General features: G+C 40.8%; 1 long non-coding RNA gene and 1 other non-coding gene across 2 annotated transcripts; one reads left to right on the top strand and one right to left on the bottom strand.

Annotated features, from left to right (window-relative positions):
- Positions 1-11,535: 11,535 nt before the first annotated feature.
- Positions 11,536-13,450, top strand: LOC140581606 (uncharacterized). The gene is made up of 2 exons (XR_011984698.1): positions 11,536-11,656; positions 13,335-13,450. It is a non-coding gene; the product is annotated as an uncharacterized lncRNA (long non-coding RNA).
- Positions 12,395-12,466, bottom strand: trnat-cgu (transfer RNA threonine (anticodon CGU)). The gene has a single exon. It is a non-coding gene; the product is annotated as a tRNA-Thr (tRNA).
- Positions 13,451-16,335: the final 2,885 nt, after the last annotated feature.

Raw genomic sequence — 16,335 nt, 5'->3', positions numbered from 1 at the left:
CCACATGCTTCCTCTCTTCAGTTATGGCATTTGCCTTACAGCCACCGTGTGAGTCATAAACGCACAAACCACACCCTAAGCACATTCACAGCGCTGCGGTTATTCCAACACACCCGTCCTTCCAGGGATGAGACAACCCACGTGTTCACCATCCTGACACCCTGCAGTGTGCAGAACTAGAGCCCCCCCCCCCCCCGCCCCAGACACGAAGGCCTGCTGCAAACGCAATCATGTCCAGCCTTGTTTACCTGTGGGATACCTCCAACGCCTAACTTCCCAACGTCGGTAAACACGCTCGGATAATCTCTCATCGCGGCCAGTGGATGCGTCTGTTTATTTGGGCTGTTAGTCATAGATGGTGCTTGGAAGTTTCTTAGCAGCTGCTGGCATTCTGAACTAACATGATAATATAATAGCAACATATAATATAATAACATAATAATAGTACCAAGTGCTTTTAGTCTTCATTTTAGGATTATCGAAGTAATAATCCTATATGTCACCAGCAATCTTTGGTTAAAAACATGGTTGTGGGTAAAAGCTTTATTCATATTTATAATAATCTCCGTAAGTTTACGTTTAATCGGTGCCACTCATTGTCCTGTCGGCTGCTTTCATCCACAGATTTACATAATGTTTTGAGCAAGACTGACCTGTTTATACAGGTGGATATTTGGCTGGCGAGCTTCCTCAGGCGTATCGGCGCAGCAGTTCGTTCCTGCATCTGTGAACTGCAGCAGTGGCAAACAGACTGCAATGCTGCCTCAGCCTTACTGCCTTGTCACCCGAGTCTGCTCCTGTGCAAAGAGGCAGAAGTGGGGGTGCTGTGAGTTAGGCCACATAAGTCTCTGTGCTGAAGAGGGAACTCCTCTCGGTCTGGGCGCGAAGCGCTTCGCTCTCCCTCCCTGCGATGACTCACAGAAACATGCTTGTCAGTGATCCCTGCCCGACTCTACCTGCCAAAACACATTTTGTGGGTGCAGTGGGATCCTAATAGATGGCTGCTTGTTGTAATTATGTGCACGTAATCCCAAATTGTCAATGAAATGTGCCACTGTAACAACTACTTTCTAGAACTTTTCAAGCATTTATAATCCCCCACGTGCTATCCAGTGACAGGCGTTTTGAGAAGACTTCAGAGAGAAACAGTCGCTTAGTTAATAGGGTTCTGCTTTTGCCTGCTTCAACTGTCCAATCAGAGGGCAGTTCCATTGTTGCTGAGCAACAGTGCTTGTCCAGCTCGACTGGGAGGCCGAGCTAAAATCAGTTCAGCGTTAAGCAATGCGTGCAATGTGTTGAGCAGTGTGGGCTGTGCGACCTTGGCTGACCCTGAGTCACTAGCTTGTCCAGCTCATGCCTTGCAGTCATGATAGCTGTTACAGGGATGGGCAGTAGGTACTTGTGTCAAAAAGCTTGCAAAACGGTTGCAAAATTTCATGAAATGTGTCAGGCCAAAAGTCAGACAGATGTTTATCAGCCTATTACAGTTTCCAAAAAGCTTGTTGAAAGGGATTATAGCTGAAGGATCCCTTAATTTATACATTAAAATGATCACATTGGCGGTGTGACTAATTGATTTACTTGTCTTGGAGTTTGATGTCCATAAGTACTCACAGACAGAAGTTAATGTATATTCCTAAATTCTTGAGCACAAATACTTTTGAATAGTGAGAATATTCTTGCAAAAATGGTGAATAGTGAGAATAGCTAAATATTCAAGTACAGATAAACATTGTGTGAGTATTTCCAAGTATTTATCCACAACAGACCATGAGTATACCTAAGTATCCATGTCAATGAGGTACTCAGAGCCTCATGCATAGAGTGTAGATGTGCCACATAAAGTAGTAATACCTGAGTATTGATGTGCGAGTTACATACAGTGAGCATGCAAATACTCATGCGGGAACACAGCATGATGAGTCACCCTCTTTGTTCATTATTCAGCTTTTCATTACACACCTGCCCATCCTGATATTCTGGTTTGAACTGACTGCGGATCGGAGGGCACAGAACCAGACACTGAGGCCGTTTGGACTCACCCTTGAAGCGGGAAGCTTTATTGGTTATTCACATCACATATAATCGCAGCGTGTGCACATACATACTTGGGCACAGTTCGCAGTTTAGGTGCTGAGCCAGAACTTCAACCTAAAGCAGTTTTTTTTGTGCATTTATACAGCGTGGTGTTTTATAGGAGTAGGTCAGGTTATTAAGGGTACAACAGGAGAACTCCTCCCGGGATTTGAGCTGACGCCCTTTGGGCTAAATGTCTGTATTCGGAATCACCGCCCCCACAAGTGCAGCACTTGTGGGGCTTTTCACGTCCCCAACAAAACGCTCATTAAAACCATTAAAGTCTGTTCCCTCTTATTGGAACCAATGAAGATTATAAAACTGTAATGCTTAGGGAGTGGCACATAAGGGGCACACAGTCATCAAATGCCCAGAGCTCGCATTAATGTCAAGAAGATTTTCAACAGGCATGTCAGAGGCCCAGCATCTCCCTTATGCCAGTGAATGGAGTCTTCTGTCATCCCCCCCCCCCCAAAATGTGTAATCCTTGAGTCAGTTTGATCACTGGAGTCTCCCATACCTGATTTATCTCTCGCTGGGCCGAGCCAATCCGTGTAACACTTACCAGTCACTTTTCCATCCTGTTCTTTTGCAGTCTGCACCTCAAGTCCAGTGGGTCTTTATTGTCAAACCATCCAAATACAATCCACAGCATACAGTAGCACAAAATAACGTTGCCTGGCACCACGGAGCAGCATATATACATAAAGTGCAGAAACTGCAAACAAGACGAGTGCTTCGCTGTTTCGTTTGAGTGACTCAGCAGTGAGTTGTGTTCCGACAGGCTTTCCGGCTGACTCTGCAGACGGTGCGGAGTTCTGTGCGCCCTGTGTGTGTGAATACTGTCTATAACAATACTGCACATAGACACTTAAGCCCTTACAGTGAGGAATATGTCCGCTTTCAAGCCGGGCTGCTGACGAACATTTTGTATGATTAGATGCCACGAGAGGTCTGCAGTTGTACTTTTGATCAGGGCACTTAACCTGAATCTGTGGACTAGCTTGCATTTCCTGGCAAGCGTCTCGAAATGTGTGAATCGTACTGTGCGTGACAGGCTGTTACATTAAAATACTCAACCGTTTGGAAGATTCTGGAGTTGGATAATAGCAGGAGGGCAGGCCGGTCATTACAATGGTCTTAAGTTTATTTTGGAACTTTGTTTTCAGATAAATGATGAAAACTAATCTCTGCTTAAATCTTATTTGGGGCTACCTGAAGTGTATTCATGTAGAATCATATAAATCATATATCTGTATAAATCCAGAAATTTGCCATTAATAACAAACATTGTATGATTATATGATTATAATATATAATATTATGTTAAAGCTGAAAGTGATTAGTTGTCATTGTTGACACACCACAGCACAAAGTGCACAACAACAAAATGTGTCCCCTGCATGTAACCCATATGTGACATAGCAGGGGGCAGCTAATTCAGCGCCCGGGGAGCAGTGCTTGGGGGTGGCACCTTGCTCAGGGTACCTCAGTGGTACTTCAGGGATTCAAACCAGTGCATGTCCCTAACCATTAAGCCACCACTGCCCTATGTTCTGCAAATGCATTATGAAGGTGCATTGAATGTTCTATGAATGCATTATAAATGCATTATGAAGGTGCAGTTAAAGCAAAGCATTAGCATTTATTAAAATGACTGGCACTGGAGATCGTTATTCCACTTTCTGTGTCTATATGTTAAGGAGCAAAGGCAGGCGCCTATCGCTTAGCGTCCTGGTTTTATGAGTCCACCGGAATCCTTGGGACTTTCTGGAAAACCACCGACCCCCGAGCCTGTCTTGCTCTGAACTTTTTTCTAGTCAGCTGTGACACACACTCCTTGACCTATTATCCTCCACTTGAACCCTGACACCCTTAGGCACTTGTTGAGCATTCAGAAGCGTTTCACATTTTTATTTCAATGATGACACACTGGTGACAAACTCCGGCATTTATATTGGTCATTGGGCAATGGGCTCAGTAGCGCTGAGGCCCTACATGAATGTGCTTGTTGGGCAAGTAGGGTGGGCAGTTAGCCAGTGAGGGGTGTGGTGGGAGTTGGGTCGTGATTAGCGACTACCAGAGCAAACGCAGCCAACGCTCAAGCACCACCAAGCCAGCTTGTTGCCCCTAAGGGACGCTCAATTGTGAGCTTTTCTGTTCTCCTAAAACATAACGCGCTTTGCGTGCTGCAGGGAACATCAGGAGTCCAGTGTCAGGGCCAGAGGTGGAAATTTCAGGTCCAGAAAGTACGAATCCAGACCAGGATTTTGTTTCAACCAACCAGTGGCGTACTCTGTGACTGTGACTCTTTATGCTCAACTGGTTGGTTGAAACTAAATCACGGTCTGGATTTGTACTTTCTGGACCTGAAATTTCCACCTCTGGTCAGGGCTGAGGTCGTCTCCCCTTTGAGAGATCAGGCCCTGTTGACCGAGGTCTTGTTTTTGCACCTTAGCAAACAGTAGTAACATTTATTCATTAAGCTCCATTCACAGAAAAAAAAGTCACAACGTGCTGTACAAAACTAAAAAGCAGAAAAAACATTTTAAAAAAACGAAGAATAATGTGAAAATACCCATGTAAAAATAGACAACTATGCATAGCAATCGGCATTGATTTATATCCTTAGAGGTTTTTTGCTCAAAGCTACAGTAATGTTATCATGGCTCAAGCATCGGTTAAAACTTTAACGTACCTTTGCATCAGGGCAATTTGCTCTCAGGGTGTTTTTAACGCAGATGCTCATAGATGTCATGTCCGTATTTTACGAAGTCGTCTATCTCAGGTGCCAGAATCTTGCTGTCAGCAAATGCATTTGAGCTAAGTTTACTTTGCCGTTCTCTTTTCCTAGGGAACACTTGCACTAGTTAAAGACCAATTTCAAAGGGTTGTCTCATAAATGTAGAAAAGTCGATTGCAAAGTCTTATACGAGAAATAGAGGATCTGTTTGCAGGTGTGTTAAAACTCAAATGCTCCACATTAGTCCATGTTACAGTGTATGTGTTATCTATATTAAATGTAAATTTAAAATGATACTTAGTATATGAGGTAGTTTTTTGCCATGACAGCAAGTGTTTGTATCTACCTGGACTTGCAGAAGTAGTACAATGTTAAAGCTGATAATGATTACAGCCAGGAAGGATTGCATCATTGACACCCATGCAAATTTGGGCAGTCCAACATTAAATTGGTTTCTTAAATCATCAGTATTACAATATCGACTGGGGTTCTGTTTTCTAATTGCCTGTGATTCAGATGGGCTGAGCTGAAACAGCAGAGGAATTTTTGGGCAATTTGGTCTATTCATGTAAATATAGTTATTGTTTCTGTGGGTTACTTAAGGCTAGAGTGTCTTGCTGAGTAATAATTGGTTGCAGTCGGCAATCTGCTTTGCCAAAAATTAATCAACACCTCCATCCGAAAGCCAGAGGAAGAAAGTCATGGGTCCACCAAGATTCTCTTTGCTTAGGTCAGTTTAAGACCGAAAGTTTTAAAATGCTCTCAACGTGCCTGTCTCACCAATAGGTCACTTAAGTTGTTTAGCCTGAACTGAAAATGTTTCAGATTTACTTAATCAAGTTTGTTTTTAAAGCACTCATGTGTGAGGCAGACATGGTTCTGTTTATTCTGGGCTTTTATTTCCGCCTGCTTTGGGGGACAAAGAAAATATTTTTTGTTCGCATGAACATATTTTTCAATTTTGTGTTTAGCAGACAGCCCAGTTTCAGCCGCGCTTTAACTATCGGTGCTTGTGAGCCTTTGTAAGCATCGGTTTATGAAGAGACTGAGAAGGCAAGCACAAACCCTGTTCTTGTGCTGCCTTTCAAGTGAATTTCTAAGTTCATTAGAATCCATGTTCTAATTTGGATGCCGCTACAGTGACACCTTGGAGACAGCTGAGGGAGAAACGGCGGGACGTCTTCGCGAAAGCCCGCGGGAAAAGGCGGCCGAACGCGCCATAAAGCCGAGCGTTCAAAAAAGCACCTCCTGTTGCTCATTGTTCTTTTTCTTTTGGGCCGGAGTAGAGGACGCACATGGCGTGAAACCGAGGCTGACCGGGGTGCGGCCAAAAACACCACAATGATCCGTCAGTGCAAAAGCTACCTAAATTGTTGCCTGCTGTTAAAACACTAAGTGCCAGGTAACGTTTCAGGACAGAAGAGGAGTCCGTTTGCCCGAACCGGGCTGCTGCTCCGCCGATGACTGTCAGCTATAAATGCAAATGCAACGGCCTGATGACGCAGAGTGTCCCCACCCTCCCCCCGCGAGAAATGTTATGCCTGCCAATTTACAGGCATCCAGCTGTATTAAAAGTGATTCTAATGGTAACGAGTAGCAAAGCAAGCATGTCGCTTCTATTAAATATCCTTTTGTGTTAATAGGAACAGTTGATTGATGACATTGTTACAGGAATAACTAAGACTATCCATCTTTTATTAAGACCAAATGTGTCATAAATCAGTTTTAAATAGCATGGGGTCCAACCAGTGGTTGTGGAAGTACTGCATTCTCATTTGGCAGAACATGCTATGTTTCCTGTTTATCCAGGTTGTGATGTAGCCGTACTTAACTTCTGTGTTTGACTGACACCCTCACGGGTGCCGCGAGCGGCAGGAGTGCAATGAGGCCCCAAGGGGGCGCTGACTCTCCCACTGGGTGTGGCCCAGCCTCTGGCTTCCCTTGGCTGCCCGTTCCTGCCTATTAGCCTGGTACACCTCCACCTGTTTGCAGGTAAATGGCTGCCATGCCTGCTCACTGGCACTGGGCACTGCATCCAACGGGCATCGAGGACTCCACTGCCAATGGCTTATGTGCCTTTTTTTAACTGCAGGTTTTTACTTGCACGTACAGGTGTGAGAAGAACTGAGACAAACGTGTGTTTGTGCGCATGTTTTTTTTTTAAATAGTAGCCGTTGCTGTCATGCTAATATGTTTGTGGCGTGCAGCAAGGTTTTCTCTGGCCAGGACCAATAGCAGCGAAGAGATTACAAATATTGGCGAGAGGTGTACTACCATCCTGGCACAAGAAACGGTAACGAGCTAAAGCTAGTCAGAGGAACTGCTGGGCAGTTCATAGTTCCGCAAGTTCTGACAGGTCATTCTCCGCATCTTCCCAAAGCCCCAAGCAGGGCCTCTGCTCTCTCCCAGCTCCAGCAATGGGTCATATGAGTCTTTTAGGAAACAGAGAAATTCCCCACATGACTCACTGGGGATTCCACTGGAATTTCCACGAGACTTCATTATTCCGGAAGTCGCACTGACAAGTCAGACTAAAAAATAAAGAAATTTGAGAGTATTTGGGAATATTAGATTTTCACATTTGAATGTTTTCGCTGGATTTAGAGATGTATCTGAAATACTACGACATTTGATGTGTAATCATGAGTACACTCCTTCGTTGGTGAGTAACATTTGAATGAATATATACATATATACATATATAAAATATTTTCTGGCTGGCTCCCCCCACCCAAAACCAGCTCAGTTCCCCCTCACAGTCAGCAGATGGTAGATGATCATTGTCCTGTATACTTGATGGCTCCCTTTTTGAGATTTAAATTCATTAAATTCAAATCAACATTCAACAGAAATAGAGAAAAATGGCAATTTAATTGTCGGCGCATAAAAGAAAATTATTTCATAGCACATTTGAAGTTGAAACATCTAAAAACACATTTTAAACCACATTATTTAAATCGCAGGCCACCGTAAAATTAATTGGAAATACAGGAATCCATATAAGGTCTGCTTTGCTGTGCAGTCATGTGATTTGCCTTGTAAATTGATGTAAACGGTGCACATGAGCATGTGCTGGTGTGCTAACGTGGCGACGGCAAGCGGGGTCAGGCGAGTCCCCCGGTGGGGGGGGGGGGTTTGGGGTTTTCCTCGGAAGATGGTTGAACATTGCAAGAGTAATAAGGATTTTTAGGGGCATTATGACTGGTTCCATGAAACACAGCTGCCCCCAAAAGTCCCTCATTTTTCTTGCTGCCTCTTGGGTTCTCTTCCCCTACCCCCCCCCCCCCCTCCCCCCCCAACCTGTTATTCCACAGCCCCTTCATTCCCGGGGCCATTAGTGACTCTAGAGTCAGTAGGTCAGGGGGCAGTTGGGGAATTGTGAGGGGGGGGGGAGTTCCCAGTTTCCAAGGACTGGAAGTTACCAGGTCGAGCTGTCAGCCATCCAACAGCTGTGAACTTAAAGTGGGGGAAAAAAAAGAGAGGAACAGCTTTCTTTCTCTTCAAAACCGGCACGCCAGGGTTTATAAATTGCACATATAAAAAAAAATAGGACTTGCATTGGGATTTGCGCAGAAGTATGAAAAGGGTGAGCGAGTTCAACCCACTCCGCCAGGCGATTTGTTCTGCAGTGAGCATGTGAAGCAAATAGGTGAACAAACTCAAACTGCAGCCTTAAATAATGCCAATAATTTAGTAGCGACAATTAACTCCTTCTGGTGGGTGCCCTTGCTGTTCAGAGGGGGGGATCGCCATCCGGCGCTGTTTACCTTCACACACTCCCGCAGGCCTTGGCGATCCCCAGTGCGGCGCCACATCTGGCTTCTCTGCAAAGCCTGGCTGACAAACGAGGGTGCAGAGCTGCTCGGTTAGAGAGATCAGAGGGACAGTGCTGTTTGTGAGACGCGGTCCAGACCCACTGGGAGATCCCTGGCAGGCGGTCACATGTGCCATAGTATCTCATATTTAATCAGCTTGCTATGTGAATTTCCCAGAATTCCTTAGTTCATTGTGCTCATCCTGTGCTACTTCTTAATGATCTAGGGTGACTTTCCTGAAGCCTTTTAACATAGGACTAACATAGGACTTAGTGTTAACGCTTTTGGGAAATTCAGCCCTAGTCTTTAGGTTAGGAAAACTGTATCTTATTCTGATATTAATAATAATAATAATAATATTAATAATAATATACAGTTGGTAATATTATTTTTTTGTTTTAAAATGTTATATATGTTTTTAAAATTAATTTTCCTGCTGTTTATATTTAAAAACCCATTAAAGTGTTTGGGTTTTACTTTTTCTGTTCCAGGTTTAAAAAGTTTTGAGGTGGCTGAAGAATTTTAGTGCAATTTTAGAAAAGTTCTTGTAAGAAGATAATAAGCTATTTGAAGATATGAACAATTGTAAATTAAATACACTTTCTAAATAATTTAATATGTAAGAAATATCAAAAAGTTTGCCAGATAATTATAGCTCTAAGCATTTATTTATTTTAGGGCCCTCCTTATATGTAACATTATAACGTGAGTTAATATTTTAAAGAGAGTGACCACATTAACCACTAATTTAATGTTTGGCATTTGCACAATAATGTTCTGTCGTTTTCCTTCATAAATACTGATGAAGAAAAGGTATTAAGGAAGCAGCTTTATTAAACAGATTTTTGTAATAAAGCATTTTAGCATAAATAATGCATAAATAATAAAATGCATGAATAATGTTTAAATATATTGTTAAAATAATTAGATATTTAATGTAGTTGTGGGTCCTAATTTAACAAATTAAATATAATCATCAATGTCATGATATACGTTATCGTTTCCTTTTAAATTTCACTAATAAAACAATGCCATCGACAATTACTAAAATAATTATCAGTAAACTAAATGTTATTTGTAAAAACTATATATGTTAAGCTATAAATTTATGCGTTTAAGTCTTTAGTAAATCGTGTTTAGCGTTATGATGCATGCTGTTAAATGACCGATTAAATCTTAATTTGACACTTCAAACTCAAATTAAACATGTGTTTTAATGATTTTACAAATGACTATTAACTTAATTACTTTCATTAGTAAAACTTATTTTGACGAAGAAATGTATACCAATCTGTTTGTAATCAGCAATTGAGGCTGATCTTGAAGGAATTTATTTAAGAGGTAGCGAATTTTTTTTTTTTAAATGATAAATATCACAGTTTCATGTAATAGCCTACTGCGTTGCTCAAAATAGGAATGAAAAAATGAAGTTACATGAGCGACAGACATAATGTCATTAACATATAAAAACCGAGAATTCGCATACATTGACATTAGGTCTACGAAGTATTTTTTTAATGAACAGGAGCACGACTGGTTTGGGCTTCTTGTTTTTCCCGCTGCTTCTGTGAGTTAGGCTACTACAAAAGAGGTAGTTTTCCGGGTGCCTGAAGTTACGTATAGCAATGTATTACCCTAAATTAACTACAGTATAGAATTAGTCTTTCATCATAGCAGGCAGCTACATTGACAGTACAATACGGCGTCTGCTTTATTTGTATTTCTACCTATTGGTCTCCTGACACATATTTGAAACGTCTGCTTTCAGAACATTAATTCGTAATTTATAAATCACCTGCGAAACAATGGTTACTTGGAATGGTTTTAAATGGTTAGGTTTGGCTGGTATTTTATGATGCACTGGAGTATCGAATATATTTTTATACTCTAGAACGAAAATCCAAATTTATTAAAGAGAAAAGAGTCGGAGAGCGATTATAGATATAACGCGTAACGCTGTTACGCAGGTTGTATGTTTCTCGGAGACATAAAACTTGATCAGTTCTCTTAAAGACACGCCGTCGATGGTCACATGAGTCAAAAACTGGGACTTTGTAGGCCAGTTGAGAGAACACACAGCACTCACCTTGCCCGCAAAGACCCAACCTCAGACACATTCCCAAAAGGCTTCTTTTGAATGGCAGCCACCTTACGTGGGTCAAATGAATGGATGTAGAGTCCCGATCAATATAAGATGTGACGGACGGAGCCGAATCTCGTTAGAAAGTCATCTTTAAAAGCTATTTCAGTTATCACTCTACGAAGCCCTTTCCCATATATAGTTACCCTAAGGAAAAAAAAAATCTTCTAACAGAAAGTATTGAGGCTACCGACGGAATGACATACTGTATGTCGTGCATTATCTGAAACTCTTTCGCATGTTTCGTGCAAAAGCACCAAAAGTAATAGCCTAATTTGCATTTCTTTCCTATGTGGATTATCGTATAACGGCTTTTTTCTGTTACAGAAACGATCACACTCTCCATTTTTTTACCTTCACACTGACACCTTTCGCTGCAGTTTCCTCTCATACATTAGGCGGTCTGTGCAATAAAGGATTGCGTACGACGAGGATGAGACGGGTACCGAAGCTAAGTTCACTATATGTTACGGCTCGGTCCAGCCTTTCGGTCATTCGTGATCTCACGCGGACGTCGAGTTTGGCAATACGATCCTTTTAAAGAAGGTGCAACATGTTCAGAGAAAATGATGTTTGTAGCCTATTGTCCACCGAGACGGAAAAAAATGTTAATTCCATCATAGCCGCAAAAATACCTGTTTCTCTCTCAGACGACAAAATCATGGAAAGTTCTCCGTCCCCTTCATGCATCCGCATGTGTGAGTGACGTTATCCTTACAGATCCGCTTCGTGTCTGCGAACGTGCTTGTCATAACTGACCAGTCAGACTGAGTGCAAGTCGTTGACTCTTTCTGGCGCAAGCAAACTCTTCCCTCCCAAACAAGGAATTCTAGGTAGCAAACTGATTACTTTGTCGGTGCCTCTCCAGACTTTTCCGTCTTTGTAAGTAATTATTGAATAGATTCGTGTTGCCACCAGTTGGAAAACAGTGGTGCTGCACCATTTCCTAATTTATTTCTACGCAATAGCTATAGTACTGCACGTGTTTTACAAATGGTAAATGATTGTCTTTCGGTATAATATTCTTCAATTGACAATTTAAAGGTTATTATAGGCATAAAAGTTCACCATTAGAACAACAGCATGATATTACAATAACAATAAATCGTATTAATCGGCGGTAGCAAAGATCCAGTAAAATAACCTATGCCTGTATAAGTGTCAAGTTGTTAAAATGTAAAATGTCATTGTTTGAACCTTACTGTCACATTATGCTTCTTCCTAACGTGTGAAGAGTGAATTATTTAGAATTTAAAAATTCATTGTTAGAATACTAATTCGCAACTTGATACAACCTGCTTTTCGTTTTAAGCGACTCCTTGTGGCGAAGTAGCAAACAATGTATTTTTTGCATAATGCATAAAAAGTATGCATGGTATTTAATTCCTTTGATTAAGCCGTAAATATTTTACTTATTTCAACTGTCACCCAACACTGTTGTAAATACAGTGAAACTAATAATTTGTAATTAGGTGCGAGATATTTTTCCATGAAACTGCATGCAAAAATATTAAGATACATTCTGAGTAGCCAAAATACATCCGCCGCTGCTTTGAATGGGCTATTGTGACATGTATTTGCCTGATTTAAAAAGACATCTAACGCTATTTTTTCCCAATAAGGCACGGACGGGGTTCGAACCCGCGATCTTCGGTTTACGAGACCGACGCCTTACCACTTGGCCACCGCGCCTAACAACAAATTTGCCGCTGGTTTTGATTAACTGACATTTCGTATCAAATATTTCTGTTGCAATTCAAAGAATTATTCTTTTTATATATGAATACATATAAAGGGTGAAAGGGCATTTTTAAAAATAAAATAACCAATCAAGTAACTGATCTTGTTACTTAATAGTGTCTCTTCTTTTCCCTGTAGTAATGTGATAGGCACAACAAGTAGGCCTATCCAGGGCAGCTTGCAGCACGTGGAAGTCATTGACACCGATTTTAAAAATAACTTGCGCATATGTAACCGCTATGATATTTACTTCAGATAGGTATAATGCTTTAGGCATGCAAGTTAATTCAGGTTAATTCACATAAACGCGATAATGATTAATGTGAAATCATACCAGCATAGCTTGACATTTACATTACAACCAAGCGGGTGAAAACAAAAGAATCCTCAGAATCAGACTTTTCACTTGCGTGTGTTTAGGTGCAGAAATTTTATTCTAGCGTCGTCCGCTAAAGTTTCGCAGGTGGTAGCGCTTGTATGATCTGCGAAACGCCACCCACAGAGAAATGCTGACACCAGCCATTTCGGCTTCTTAAAAAAATAACGTTTTCAGTTAACGCGGTAACTATTCCGTGTATTGAACTCAATCCAAGTAAACTATAGGCTCTATTACATTTTTACTTAAATTAAAGCAGAACATTCAGGCAATTATGTATACTAGAGCGCTAGAAAAGGCGTAATGTAACATCAGCTATCAGCTTAATCTGTAACTATCATAGTTTTTATGATTGCAAAACTACTATGCAGGCAACTACAAAAAGTGCATCACATTCAATATTTTAATATAACACATACATTCAAATCTTGTTTTCATGCCTAGGTGCAGATCTACGGATGAAGATTTTTGTTCCAGGATAGAATAATAAGAGACACGCTAAAGACATGCCTGGGCTTGTTAATAATGTCAATAAAATGTATAGTGAAATTTACATATTGCATGGATGTAGGCGACTGCTGTTTGTAAATGAATGACAAAACGAACACACAGCACAGAAATATGAAATACATTTAGCGCTGGAAAATTCAATACCTCCACTTGGAAGTCAACAAACAGGAGTGTGGTAAGTCTATAGTAACCTAGCTGTTTGATATTATATACAATCAATATTTAAAATGTCATTTTACGTCATTTTTCTCATGCAAAATTCTGTGTAAATGCGAAATTCTTAGTTTTCAGCTCCATAATATAAATATTTCATATAATAAGACTAAGAAAATTTCAATTCAAAAAATAAAATATTGATGATATGCTGTTGTGTTTTTAAGCAGCATCCTCACTAGTTCTATGAATTACTTGCATACATCTTCCACTGTTAATTGAGAAAAGAGTATTTTTAAATAATTGTATACAAATGTATAATTGTATAAATAATTGTAGCAATTATTAATCATTATATAAGAAATTGTTTTAGGCTAACTGCAAAGCTGTTCATACTGTGCACTGGTCATTGATCAATTGGTAATAATTGGTAATTCAATTGGTAATTGTTCATTCAAATGAAATAAGTATTGTGACAGCATGACTTAAGATGCTGCAAATGAATACTCATAGGAGATGGAGTGATGCATTCCCATATATTGATGCTTAACTTGTTCTGACCACACAGGCAAAACACCAGCATTCTCAGATTTAATTACTGACATAAAAGCTCATTGCAGAGTTTCCATATCTTATTTATTATGGTTTGTCTGTATTTAAAACTTTCTAGAAGCTTTAGAACACTTGCTGTGTTGGATTATTGTGTAGTATCAGTCACCAAAGGGATTAACCCACTTTGGTTTTGATTTCTGATTGGGTTAAATCAGGGAGTGATTGACAGAGCCATGGTAATCCCGCTCACGTCTGTTGTGGGTATAGCATGTGACAATGAACAGGTCTGACCATTTGAAACATATTAAAAACCATGAAGGCCGTGTTCAATAGCATGGCGAAGCTACATAATATCTACTGTATGTGCATGTAGGTCCCATGGTGAACTTTGTCCAGTGGATGCTGTAGATGATTATTTTTCAGACTGTCTTGGGGTAGTGATGGCTTAATGATTAGGGCAGCACACTTGTGAGCAAAAGGTTGCTGGTTGAAATCCGCCACCACGAAGGCACCAATGATGCCCCTCCCCCACATACATGCACCCACACTGCTACCCAGGTGCTAAATAATATCTGCCCGTTGCTATGTCACGTATGGGTAAATGCAGAGGACACATTTCATCATGAACTGGGACATGACAATTAATCAATTCTTGATGACCATCACATACACTTCTAGGGATCATTAAGGTGCTGCTAATTTGTTGGTGAGATGACACTTTATAACCCAAATAAACATTATTTGTGTGGATTAATGTAAATTAAAGAAAAGGGTGATTTGCTTCAGAATGTCTCAATGTACCCTTCAAGTGTCCAAATGTTTTGTTGCACTTGAATTGAGTTTTGTTACATAAGAACATAAGAAATTTACAAACGAGAAGAGGCCATTCAGCTCATCCTCGTTTGGGGAGAACTTAACTAATAGCTCAGAGTTGTTAAAATCACATCTAGCTCTGATTTAAAGGAACACAGGGTTTTAGTTTGCACTACACTAACAGGAAGACTATTCCATACTATAACTACACGATGTGTAAAGAAGTGCTTTCTCAAATCCATTTTAAAATGTTCTCCCGCTAATTTCCACTTATGGCCACGAGTTCTAGTATTTAAACTAATATTAAAGTAGCCATTTGGCTGAACGGCATCCAGACCCGTTAGAATCTTATATACCTGGATTCCCCCTTAGTCTCCTTTGCTCGAGGCTAAACAGATTCAGCTCAACTAACCTCTCTTCATAAGACATTCCTCTAAGACCAGGAATCATTCTTGTTGCCCTACGTTACACCCTTTCCAAGGCAGCAATGTCCTTTTTAAGGTAAGGTGACCAAACCTGCACACAATAGGTGGGGTCTTACCAAGGAATTGTATAATCGTAGCATCACCTCCCTTGACTTAAACTCCACACACCTAGAGATGTAACCCAACATCCAGGGGCGGATTAAGGTGTACAGAGGCCCCTAGGCTACAGTAGTCTATGGGCCCTCCAACCCCGCCTGCCTCCGCGCCAATGGGGGCCCCCTTGCAGGCTGGCACACGTGGGGGCCCTAGGCTTAAGCCATATCTAGCCTGTGTGTTAATCCGCCCCTGCCAACATCCTATTGGCCGTTTTTATTGCTTCCCCACACTGGCGAGAGTAGGACATGGAAGCATCAACATAAACACCGAGGTCTTTCTCATAATTAGCTACCTTTATTTCAGTGGAACCCATAAAATATCTGTGTTGAAACTGAATGAGCACCCAAATGTGTCAGAACGTAATGACACGTGGAGCAGAAACATCATGAAACACCGCTGACACAGTCAAAGGTTGAAAGAAGAGTGTTTTACTCGCACGAATGAGAAGATACGTTTTCACAAGACAGACGAAGTATCAGAAATAAATTAAAGCTGAAGCTCAGCCATATGATGGAGAACATTTGCCATCTTGCGATAGAGATTTCAATTAAGATATTCAACGAACCTATTGGAGAAAAAGAGCGCATAGCAGTCTGTTTTGCATTCACGCAAGCATATAGGCCTATAGCCCATACCCATAATAAATTATTAATTATTACTTATAATGTTTCAACATCTTTTAAATTTATAAAGTCATAGCGCTATGAATGTCACTATATATGTGGTTATATGCTGCCTTTTTACGATGTAGCACCAAGTATTCAACAGTGAAGTTCTGACAGCTCGCTTTATTTAAAGTATTTTTAGTCGATTGTTATTCTTTGGTTTCGCTTCCT

This window comes from Paramormyrops kingsleyae, chromosome 22 (genome assembly GCF_048594095.1).
Source record: "Paramormyrops kingsleyae isolate MSU_618 chromosome 22, PKINGS_0.4, whole genome shotgun sequence".
Classification (NCBI taxonomy): Eukaryota; Metazoa; Chordata; class Actinopteri; order Osteoglossiformes; family Mormyridae; genus Paramormyrops; species Paramormyrops kingsleyae.
Note: the sequence above shows the minus strand (reverse complement) of the source record. Positions and strands in the feature narration are given on the sequence as shown.